This window comes from Microtus ochrogaster, chromosome 4 (assembly GCF_000317375.1).
Source record: "Microtus ochrogaster isolate Prairie Vole_2 chromosome 4, MicOch1.0, whole genome shotgun sequence".
In the NCBI taxonomy this organism is placed as follows: domain Eukaryota; kingdom Metazoa; phylum Chordata; class Mammalia; order Rodentia; family Cricetidae; genus Microtus; species Microtus ochrogaster.
The window spans coordinates 49,646,417-49,656,598 of NC_022011.1; the positions used below are offsets into that span (position 1 = coordinate 49,646,417).

General features: G+C 46.6%; 1 long non-coding RNA gene and 1 other non-coding gene across 2 annotated transcripts in view; one reads left to right on the top strand and one right to left on the bottom strand.

Annotated features, from left to right (window-relative positions):
- Positions 1-6,543, bottom strand: part of LOC113455961 — a 13,121-nt gene extending 6,578 nt beyond the window's left edge. The window contains exon 1 of the long non-coding RNA XR_003376862.1: positions 6,368-6,543. This is a non-coding gene — a long non-coding RNA (uncharacterized LOC113455961). The remainder of the gene's footprint in view (positions 1-6,367) is intronic.
- A 502-nt stretch (positions 6,544-7,045) lies between these two features.
- LOC113455989 lies at positions 7,046-7,171 on the top strand. The gene has a single exon (XR_003376888.1). It is a non-coding gene; the product is annotated as a U6atac minor spliceosomal RNA (small nuclear RNA).
- The last annotated feature ends 3,011 nt before the right edge of the window (positions 7,172-10,182 follow it).

The following is a 10,182-nucleotide window of genomic DNA, read 5'->3' on the forward strand; positions in this document are numbered from 1 at the left end:
GAGGGAGAGAGAGAGAGAGAGAGAGAGAGAAAGAGAAAGAGAGAAAGAGAAGTTTAAGCAGTGGAGGAAACCATTGGAAACGTACAGAAAGCTTATGCAGATGTAACTGAACAAGGGGACCAAGTTCCAGTTCCAACAAGCAGCTTATCTGGCAGCTTTAGCCACATAGTTCTGGCTTTAGAGTCAAGTATACAAAAGGGGGTTGCGAAACCTCCCTCTGCAGCTAAGGAAAGCTGCTGCGTATCTGAAGAATCCCTCCAAGAAGGGACCAGAGAGGCCATTGCCTGAAACCATGAAGGTAAAGCCTGGATTTCATTGGAGACCCTAAGACCTCCAAAGTCATGGGATAGCCGCTGAGGAGATGTGCAGGCTGGGTGTGGAACCAGAACAAGAGAGAAAAGTGCGTTACCGTCAATAAAGCTGGAAGGAGTTGGAGATCTGAAGAGCACTTTGACCTCAGATATGGAGAGGCAGAGTTTGGAGTTTGCCCAGCTGGTTTTCGGTCTTGCTTTGGTCCAGCATTTCCTCACTATGCTCCCTTCCCTCTCTTTTGGAATGGTAGTATACTCTGTGCCATGGTATGTTGGAAGCATGTGGTCTGCTTTTTGATTTTACAGGGGTTACAGTTAAGGGATTTCCTTTAGTCTCAGAAGAGACTTTGGAGTTCAAAGCAGTCTTGAAACTGATAGACTATGGGGACTTCTGAAGTTGGACCGAATGTCTTTTGCATTATGATATGGCTACAAACCTAAGGGAGCCAGGGAGTAGGGTATGGTTTAAATTTAAATGGCTCCCATCAGTCTATAGATTTGTTTGGTTTTTTTTGTTTTTTTTTTTTTGTTGTTGTTGTTTTGGTTTTTCGAGACAGGGTTTCTCTGTGGTTTTGGAGCTGGTCCTGGAACTAGCTCTGTAGACCAGGCTGGTCTCGAACTCACAGAGATCCGCCTGCCTCTGCCTCCCGAGTGCTGGGATTAAAGGCGTGCGCCACCACTGCCCGGCCAGTCTATAGATTTGAATGATTGGTCATCAAGGAGAAACACTACTTGAGAGGGATTAGAAGGTGTGGCCTTGTTGGAGGAATTAAGTCACTGGCAAGTGGGCTGTAAGGGTTCAAAAGTTCAAGCCAGGGCCAGTGTTGTTCTTGCTCTCTGCTGCCCGTGGATCCAACTGTAGTACTATTAGCTACTCCTTCACCACCATGTCTGCAAATGTGTCACAGTGCTTCCCACCATGATGATAATCCTCTGAAACTGTAAGTCAGCCCCAGCCCCAATTAAATGTTTTTCTTTATAAAAGTTGTCTTGGGATCTGGGTTTTGGATAGGGGCAAGCATGGCACCACCTATGAAGTATTGCATCCCCGGTGAACGTCTGTGTAACTTGGAGGAAGGAAGCCCCAGGAGCAGCACCTACACCCGGCACAGCTAATCTTTTCGTCACTGGCGGCCTGATGAAAACCAGCGAGAATGGCGCGGTAAATGAAGTGGTTACCCAGCGCGTGGTCCCCCTCAGGCTGCCACTGAGTTCTGGTCCTTGTGCACAGGCACTGCAGACACAGGCTTGGGTGACAGCGGGATGCTTTGGTCTCTCGATTTCTCCCAGCTATGATCCCAACACTGTGCCAAAGCACAGCCTCTGCACACCTGTTATCTGGCTTGGTTGTGGCTGCACTCCCAGAAGGCCATGGAAGGGAGGGGGAGGAGATGTAAATTGAGAAAATAAATAAATAAATAAAAAGTTGTCTTGGTTATGACTCTTCATAGAAATTGAACACTGAGTAAGACAGGTGGCTCCCGCTCCATGAGATATTCTTCCACAGAAGGGGATGTAATAGAAATCACACATTTGGTGGAGAATTGTTCAGATTCCTACACCTCCCAGAGGCTCATAAGCACAGACTCTGGCTTCTTATCATTTCCCCTGAGAACTTCAACAGGAATCTTACACATATGCTTTATGTAAAATATAGTGTACAGTCGGGCAGTGATGGCATATGCCTTTGAACCCAGCACTCCGGCAGCAGAGACAGGTGGATCTCTGTGAGTTCAAGGCCAGCCTGGTCTACAGAATGAGTTCCAGAATAGCCACACACAGAGAAATGTTGTCTTAAAAAAAAATATGTGGAGGGGCTGGAGAGATGGCTCAGTGATTAAGAGCATTGCCTGCCCTTCTAAAGGTTCTGAGTTCAATTCCCAGCAACCACATGGTGGCTCACAACCATCTGTAATGGGGTCTGGTGCCCTCTGCTGGCCTGCAGGCATACACACAGACAGAATATTGTATACATAATAAATAAATAAATAAATAAATAAATAAATAAATAAATAAATAAGTAAGTAAATAAAAGTGGCTGGTGCATGTGTATGAGTCTGTTTGCCTGTGCGTGTACGTGGAAGCCAGCGGCTGACAATGAATGTCTTCCTCAGTCACTGTACACTTTTGGTTTTTGAGATAGGATCTCTTACTGAACTTAGAGATCACCATTTCAGCAAGGGTATCTAGTCAATGAGTGTCAGGGACCTGCTTATCTCCACTACAACCCCACCTCCACTGTCTCCCCCTCTGGGGTTACAGGTATGTGCCCCAAGACCTGGTTTTCTGTGGGTGCTCGGGATCCAAACCTGTTCCTCATGCTTGCACAGCAGGTTACCCATGGAGCATCTCCAGTTCACTTTTGAGAGACCCGGACAGGTCCCTTTTATCTGTTTTTCTTTTCCTCATCAGGCCTTGATTGCTTTAGCACTTTACAAACTCAATTTGTATACTGACTGAAGTCACTAACAGCCACAGGAGCCTCTTCTATCTTGTAAAGATCATGGCCACAGGGGCTCAGCAAAGCCACGAAAGCATAACTCCAATGCCAAGGTTCACAAGTGACCTGGTGAACAGATGTCACACCACACTTGGGCCACTCTCCTTACTACTTTTTCCCCTTTGTTCTTCCCAGGAGCTCCAAGTCATGGATGCTAGGAGGGGCTCTTTAGCACAGATGTAATTTGCACTCTCTTTCCCTCATGCCCCTGCACAAACTGAACTTAGAACGTGCCCTAGTGATAAAACACCCTGACCAAAAGCAACTTAAGGAAGAAAGGGTTCATTTCAGCTGGTAGTTCCAGGTTACAGTCCATCACCAAGGAGAAATCACATCGTGTCCACACACAGATTTGTATAAATGAATGACCCATGCTTCCTGCTTTCTTCATTTATGTATATAATGTGTGTGTGTGTGTGTGTGTGTGTGTGTGTGTGCTGCTCCTGAAAGGACTCTGGTTCAAGACCTAGCATCCACATGGCAGCTCAGAATTATCATAACTCTAGTTCCAAGAGAGTCTGGTCTCTGCATGTACATTGTGTCCGTACGTACATGTGTACATATGTATATGCAAAACATTCATACACATAAAATTGAAAACAATAGTAAAATTTAAAAATATAGGGCATTCCATTAACTGTGAATCTCAGGTAAACTGTTTTAGTAAATTATGTCCTGTGAAATGTTTGTGACATACACTTAATCTTGAGGTTGTGGGATATTTTTCACTGTGTGAAAATGTATTGCTGGAATTGTTGTAATGAAGAGCTGAACGGCCAATAGGTAGGCAGGAGATATAGGCAGGACTTCTAGACAGAGAGAGGAAGTAGGAGGAGAGAATCAAGGCACAGGCAGATGGCAACAAGATGTGGAGGAAGTCAGACATACAGAATGAATGAAAGGTAAAAAGCCACGAAGTGGGGCCGGAGAGATGGCTCAGCAGTTAAGAGCACTGGCTGCTCTTCCAGAGGACATGAGTTCAATTCCCAGCACCCACGTGGCAGCTCACAACTGTCTGTAACTTCAGTTCCAGGGGATCTGATCCTTTCAGACCAATGCACATAAAATTTAAATAAAAGAAAAAGCACGAGGCAAAATGTAGATGAATATAAATGGGTTAATTTAAGTTATAAGAGTTAGTGGGACAAGCCTAAGCTAAGACCGAACTTTCATAATTACTAAGAAGTCTCCGTGTCATTATTTGTGAGCTGGTGGCCCAAAGAAAAATCCATCTACATCTGGCATTCCAGTTTAGTTGTGTATGTTGTATTCCATCTAGCAACTGCACCACGGTACCAAGTAGGAAAGAACTCAGGCCTGAATCAGCACCATGGCTGGAAGGGAACCCACAACAACTCCTCTGTCCCCAGTACCTGGGAGTGAGTTGGTCTGGTCCCATCAAACCAATTTAGTGATAGTTTTCCAGGTGCCTGAGCCCCATACGACAAGTTTCCCCCATCTTTCAGTTTCTGCTCAGTGAGGTGACCTGAACATTTTTGATTTCTAGAACTTTCTCTAACAGTCCCAGATGTACTCAGGAGTCAGCAATCCAGAAGTGACCTCTCTAGTCATCCATCTTCCTGCCCCAGGCACATGGAAAAAAGTCAGTTCTACCTATAGCCCAGCCTAGCCTGCTGGTTTTCTTACTGTTCCTAATGCCCTAGGATATGGCTAAAGATTTGTCATGGCAAGAACCTCTGATGTGGGATTCCCCTCTGTATGCTGTGACTATCATTGGTTAGTAAAGAAATTGTCTTGGGCCGACACAGGGAAGTAGAAGTAGGTGGGGAGAACTAAGCTGAATGTTGGGAGACAGAAGGTGGAGTCAGAGAGAAGCCATGGAGTCCCGCCAAAGCTGGACGGAACTTTACCTGGTAAGCCACTGCCACGTGGCGATACACAGATTAATAGAAATGGGTTAAATTCATATGTAAGTGTTAGCCAATAAGAAGCTAGAGCTAATGGGCCAAGCAATGATTTAAGTAATATGGTTTCTGTGTGATTATTTCAGTTCTGGGTGGCCGGGACGAACAGACAGCTCCCTCCAACAGACCTCAGACCTTGTTCAGCAAGCATCTTGGGCATTCCTGTAAGTAGGAGCTGGGCCTGATCCTGCAGTATGGTAGACAACAGGACAATGGTGTTTATCACAGCTCAAAGCCCAGCAGTGCCAGCAAAGCATCCTTCATTGATGAAGCCAACAAAGTGACCCCCTGTTTCTCTTAGGTTCTGCTGGTTGTCCAAGAAAGAACTGTGGCCTAGTAGGCCTAGTAGGCTCTCCCAGCTTGGTGCCAAGCCTGCGAAGCCCCTCCAGCCATCTTGCCTTACCTCGAGTCACTATAGCTTTGTCCGCAAATGAGGAAATAAATGACTTCCACCTGCACCACACAGAGTCATGGTGGTAGGAACCAGAGAGCTGGCAAGAGTGTCAGTAGGTTAAAGCATCTACGGCAATGACCTGAATTTGATCCCAGGGACCCACATGATAGAACTGATTCTAAAAAGCTGTCCCCAGACCTCTATAGGCGTGCCATGGCTCATGAACACACATGCATGCATACACACAAAGTAAATGTCTTTGGTTTTGCTTTGTTTTTAAAGCTCAAGAGTCCTGGTCTGGTATTCCTGTGGAGCCAGATGCCCCTTCCACCTACCATGCCCAATAAACTTGAAAACCCACAAGGTGGGCAGAGCCTTACTGGTATCAAACCAAACCTGCCAATTCATTCTTCCAGCTCCAAGCAACACCTAAGCCTCCCGTTCCACTGCAAACTTACCCAAGATCATGCAAAATCCAACTCCCACCTCAGGTCCCAGGTGACTCAGGTCCAGCTCCCACCTCGAGGAAGTTGACCCAGCCTTCTCCCAGACCCTGAGCCATGCTATCTCAGACAGACAAGTCTGCAGGGTGACCTACTCTTTCCTTCTGTCTGTGATCAGTTTTCCATCTGTAACCAACGAGCTTGTCCTAAAACTTCTCAGCTGAGAAACAACACCGAATACTGCCAGGCCGTGGGGCATGGTGTGGCGGCGCAGACTTTTAATCCCAGCACTGAGGAGGCAGAGGCACAGGAATCTCTGAGTTCAAGGCCAGCCTGGTCTATATAGCAAGTTCCAGCATAGTCAGGGCTATGTAGAGACCCTCTATAAATAAAGCTAGCTTGACAGATGCAATATACACACCGGCCCCGCCTTCAACACCTAGCTCAACATATCTGGCACGACTTTGATTCTTCTAGTACCGGGACATGAACCTGCCTTAACAAATTAATCCTGTTTGTTTCTAAGACACATCTTTACCTAGACTAGACTGGCCTAGAACTGCACAACAAGCCCAGCTAACTGCTGAAGGCTGTAACTAACAAGCCCATCTAGAAACACATACACGGCCCGAAAACCACAAAGTAAACACAGCAGATACACACAGCAGGGTCCTTCACTGTTTGTGTACATATGTGCACACTTGTGCACTAGGCCATACGTTTGTAAAAATGTGCATGACATTCGTGCTCGTGTAGGCATGCCTGTCCCTGTATAGACACGTGAACATTCGTACCACGATGATATTACAAAGAGAGTTGGTGTAACCAGGCTGTTCTGGCTCGATGGATTCTTCTATGGAAGGAACTTAATCAAAGACCGCTGGGCACGGCATAACAGCAGGAAACGCCGCCATGGTGTAGGGTAACACAAATGAACACGCAGACAGTCGTCAGTACGCATGCGCGGATAGTGGTGCTGGTGGAAGTGGAGGAGGAGGAGGAGGAGGAGGAGGAGGGAGCCGCGGAGCATGCGCAGACACGGTGCACGGCTTCCCCGCCGCCTAAGCACCCACTGTCCGGGGTCCGGAAATCCGTGGAGAATCATCCGACGCTCGTCCTCTGATTCGTTTCGACTACTTCCACTTCCCGCCGTAGGCGAGCGTGTGGCCGTTGGATGTGTGACAGCCTTGTTTTGTTTCCGGGGGAATCTGTTTTTCTGAAGAACGCTCACAACTTCCGGTGCTCCCTTCTGCCTTTGATTGGCTAATTTTATGAATTAATTAAAGCGTGGTCGGAATAAAATGAATAATTTTTTCTACCATTGAATAGGGCTTAAATTATCAAGCATCTGAATAAAAATTAGACTCACTTTCTACTAACATGTCTTCGTGGGCTCTAAATTAAAATCACCATTACCAAAAAAGTGTCTTGCTTATTGGCCTTTAAATATGCTGTATGCAAAGCGATGTACTGTGTTGTATGAAAGGAGAGAAGGTTAGCACTCCCCTTGACAAGGATGGAAGAGGCCCTTGGGCCTAACAACACGCATACGGTTAAGGCATTGCCACCTACTTCGTGGCATCTAACCACTGTTTTTTTTTTTTGGTTTTTTGAGACAGGGTTTCTCTGTGGCTTTGGAGCCTGTCCTGGAACTAGCTCTGTAGACCAGGCTGGTCTCAAACTCACAGAGATTCGCCTGCCTCTGCCTCCCGAGTGCTGGGATTAAAGGCGTGCGCCACCATCGCCCGGCAACTGTTTTTTTTTTTTTTTAATTTTTTTTTTTCTTAAATGTGTGTACGTACAAGATTAGAAGCTCAAGGCTACTGAGGACGTAGTTTTGTACATCCTACAGTGTTGCTCGAAATTTCTATTCTGACCACCATCCCTGGCTCTCGAAACCGTGTATCTGTGCCCCGAGGCTCCTGGCACTGGTGTAGACCACTTACAAGAGGCGGTTTCAATCTGAAGCTCTAGGCTGCCGGCAGGTTCGGTAACTCAGCTTGCCATCTGCGATCATTTTGCTCATCACCTTCAGATATTCGAGCTTTCCTGAGAGATTTCTTTTGTGATTTTTGGTTTGGTTTAGTTTTTGGCTGTTTCTTTTGTTTTGGTTTTTGGTTTTTTGTTTGTTTTGTTTTTTGAGACAGGGTTTCTCTGTGTCCTGGAACTCGCTCTGTAGACTAGGCTGGCCTAGAACTTACAGAGATCCACCTGCCTCTGCCTCTTCTGGAATTGAAAGCCTGTGGCATCACCGCCTGGCTCCTGATAGAATTCTTGCACTTAATGCTCAAACAGCAGATAGATCCCAAGCACTGCTCCAGACACAGGCTCTCCCAGAGCAGGCTGTACAGAGGTGGTATCCAGGATGGATTCCTTACATTGACTGTGGCATCTGACTTGTACATTCTGAGTATTTAGTAACCGTATGTACATGAATATGTGTACACTGCAGTCTGTGCTGAGGTGCATACCCATTGGTGTGCGCATGTGAGTACATATGTTTTATATACGGCATGTGCTCAAATGTGCACACGTGAACAGATGTGCGCTTGTGATGTGTATACACAGCACAATTTTTAAAGTATAAGACAACTGAAAAACTGAAATCACTTACTTGTTTGGATCTCAAAAACAGATCTGAGAAAGACCTGTGACATTACATAACAGGGACCGAGGAGGGGACAACATACCGCTGCTCTCTCCACTCTCCACAGTTGAAAGCTTCTACCATACTCACGTTTTGTTCCTGCTAGGCAGGGTCACATGTAGCCCAGGCTGATCTTGAACTCACTGTGGTGCTGCGGGTGGTCGTCACCTCCTGACCCTCCTGCCTCCAGCTCCCAAGTGCTGGGATTACAGGTTTAACATCACTGCCCTTCAGTGCTTAAATTTTGGTTTCTTTGTGTGTGAGGAGGGGGTTGGAAGCCAGAGCTTATCAAGATAAGAATACAACTGAACTCAGTGAACACTCTTTCTCTCTCTCTCTCTCTCTCTCTCTCTCTCTCTCTCTCTCTCTCTCCCTCTCTCTCTCCCCGCCTTTTATCCAAACTGGCCTTGAACTTTACAACCCTCCTGCCCCAGTGACTGAAGTAGCAACTACAGCCTTGCACCACGCCTGCCCCTTGCTTGTTTGTAATAGACAGACTTCAAAACATTTCGGGGGGGGGGGGGGTTGGCGTACTCAAAACAAGACTCAAAACACTGAGGACTTTCAAAGCACACTAATATACCCTGGGGATGACTGGCCCATCTACAAGGTAAAGTAAAGGTTCACGAAAGTAGGACACCAGGCTTTCCCAGGGACATGGCACCTGCCGGGGGTAGAATGGACAGGTAGACATATGGGAACTAAAACTCAGGGCCACATGAGTATGATGTGGTATGAATGGTATGGCTGTAACAAACAGAGAACACAGCTCTTCTCCAAATGGAAGGTGGAAACCTTTAAGGCACTGGGCCATGGAGCAACACACTTCTCTGGAGGGATGGAGGAAAGGAGGGAGAGATGGAGGGAGGAAGGGAGGGAGGGAGGGAGGCCCAAAAATTCCAAAAGTAAACAAACGTAATAAACTAAAACCTATAGGATTCAGAAGGCTCCTCCCCCAAATTGCACAAGCAGCCAGGCTGTGATGGCACACGTGCCTTTAATCCCAGCATTTGGAGGCAAAGGCAGGCATCTCTGTGAGTTCGAGGCCAGCCTGGTCTACAGGAACTAGTTCCAGGGCAGGCTCCAAAGCTACAGAGAAACTCTGCCTCAGAAAAAAAAATATAAAAAGGTGCACAAGCAGTGAACAATTGCTTTGGAGAGGCTGGGAGAGATGGCTCAAGGTTCAAGACCACTGGCTGCTCTTCCAGAACCCACAAGGCCTCTCACAACCATCCACAACTCCTGTCCCAAAGGATCAAATGCCCTCTTCTGGCCTCCACAGCCACCAGACACACATATGGTGCACATACAAACACAAAGACAAAGCACCTATACACATTAAATGAAATTTTTTTAAATAAGTAACAAACAAATGTTATGGGTTTTATTTGTTTGTTTTGGAGTCAGAGTTTCTCTATATAAACTCTGTATAAGCTCTGGCTGTCCTGGAACTCGCTCTATAGACTAGGCTGGCCTCGAACTCACAGTATGCGCCAACATATCTAAAGGAAAATAAACCTAAAGTTTATTTTCGCAGGGTGGTGGTGGCGCACGCCTTTAATCCCAGCACTCAGGAGGCAGAGGCAGGCGGATCTCTGTGAGAGCGAGCCCAGCCTGTGAGAGCTAGTTCCAGGACAGCCACCAAAGCTACAGAGAAAGAAAGAAAAGAGAGAGAGAGAGAGAGAGAGAGAGAGAGAGAGAGAGAGAGAGAGAACGAACCTGTTGTGAATAGATTTCAACTTTCAGATTTTTAGCCCCCCTTTAGCTCATCCTGGTGTCTTTAATGGAAGCCTGAACAGAAGTCCTGAAGCCTAAAATGTAAAGGCTTCCATAATCTACTCAAAAAAAATTTTTTTGAGCCGGGCAATGGCGGCACACGCCTTTAATCCCAGCACTCGGGAGGCAGAGGCAGGCGGATCTCTGTGAGTTCGAGACCAGCCTGGTCTACAAGAGCTAGTTCCA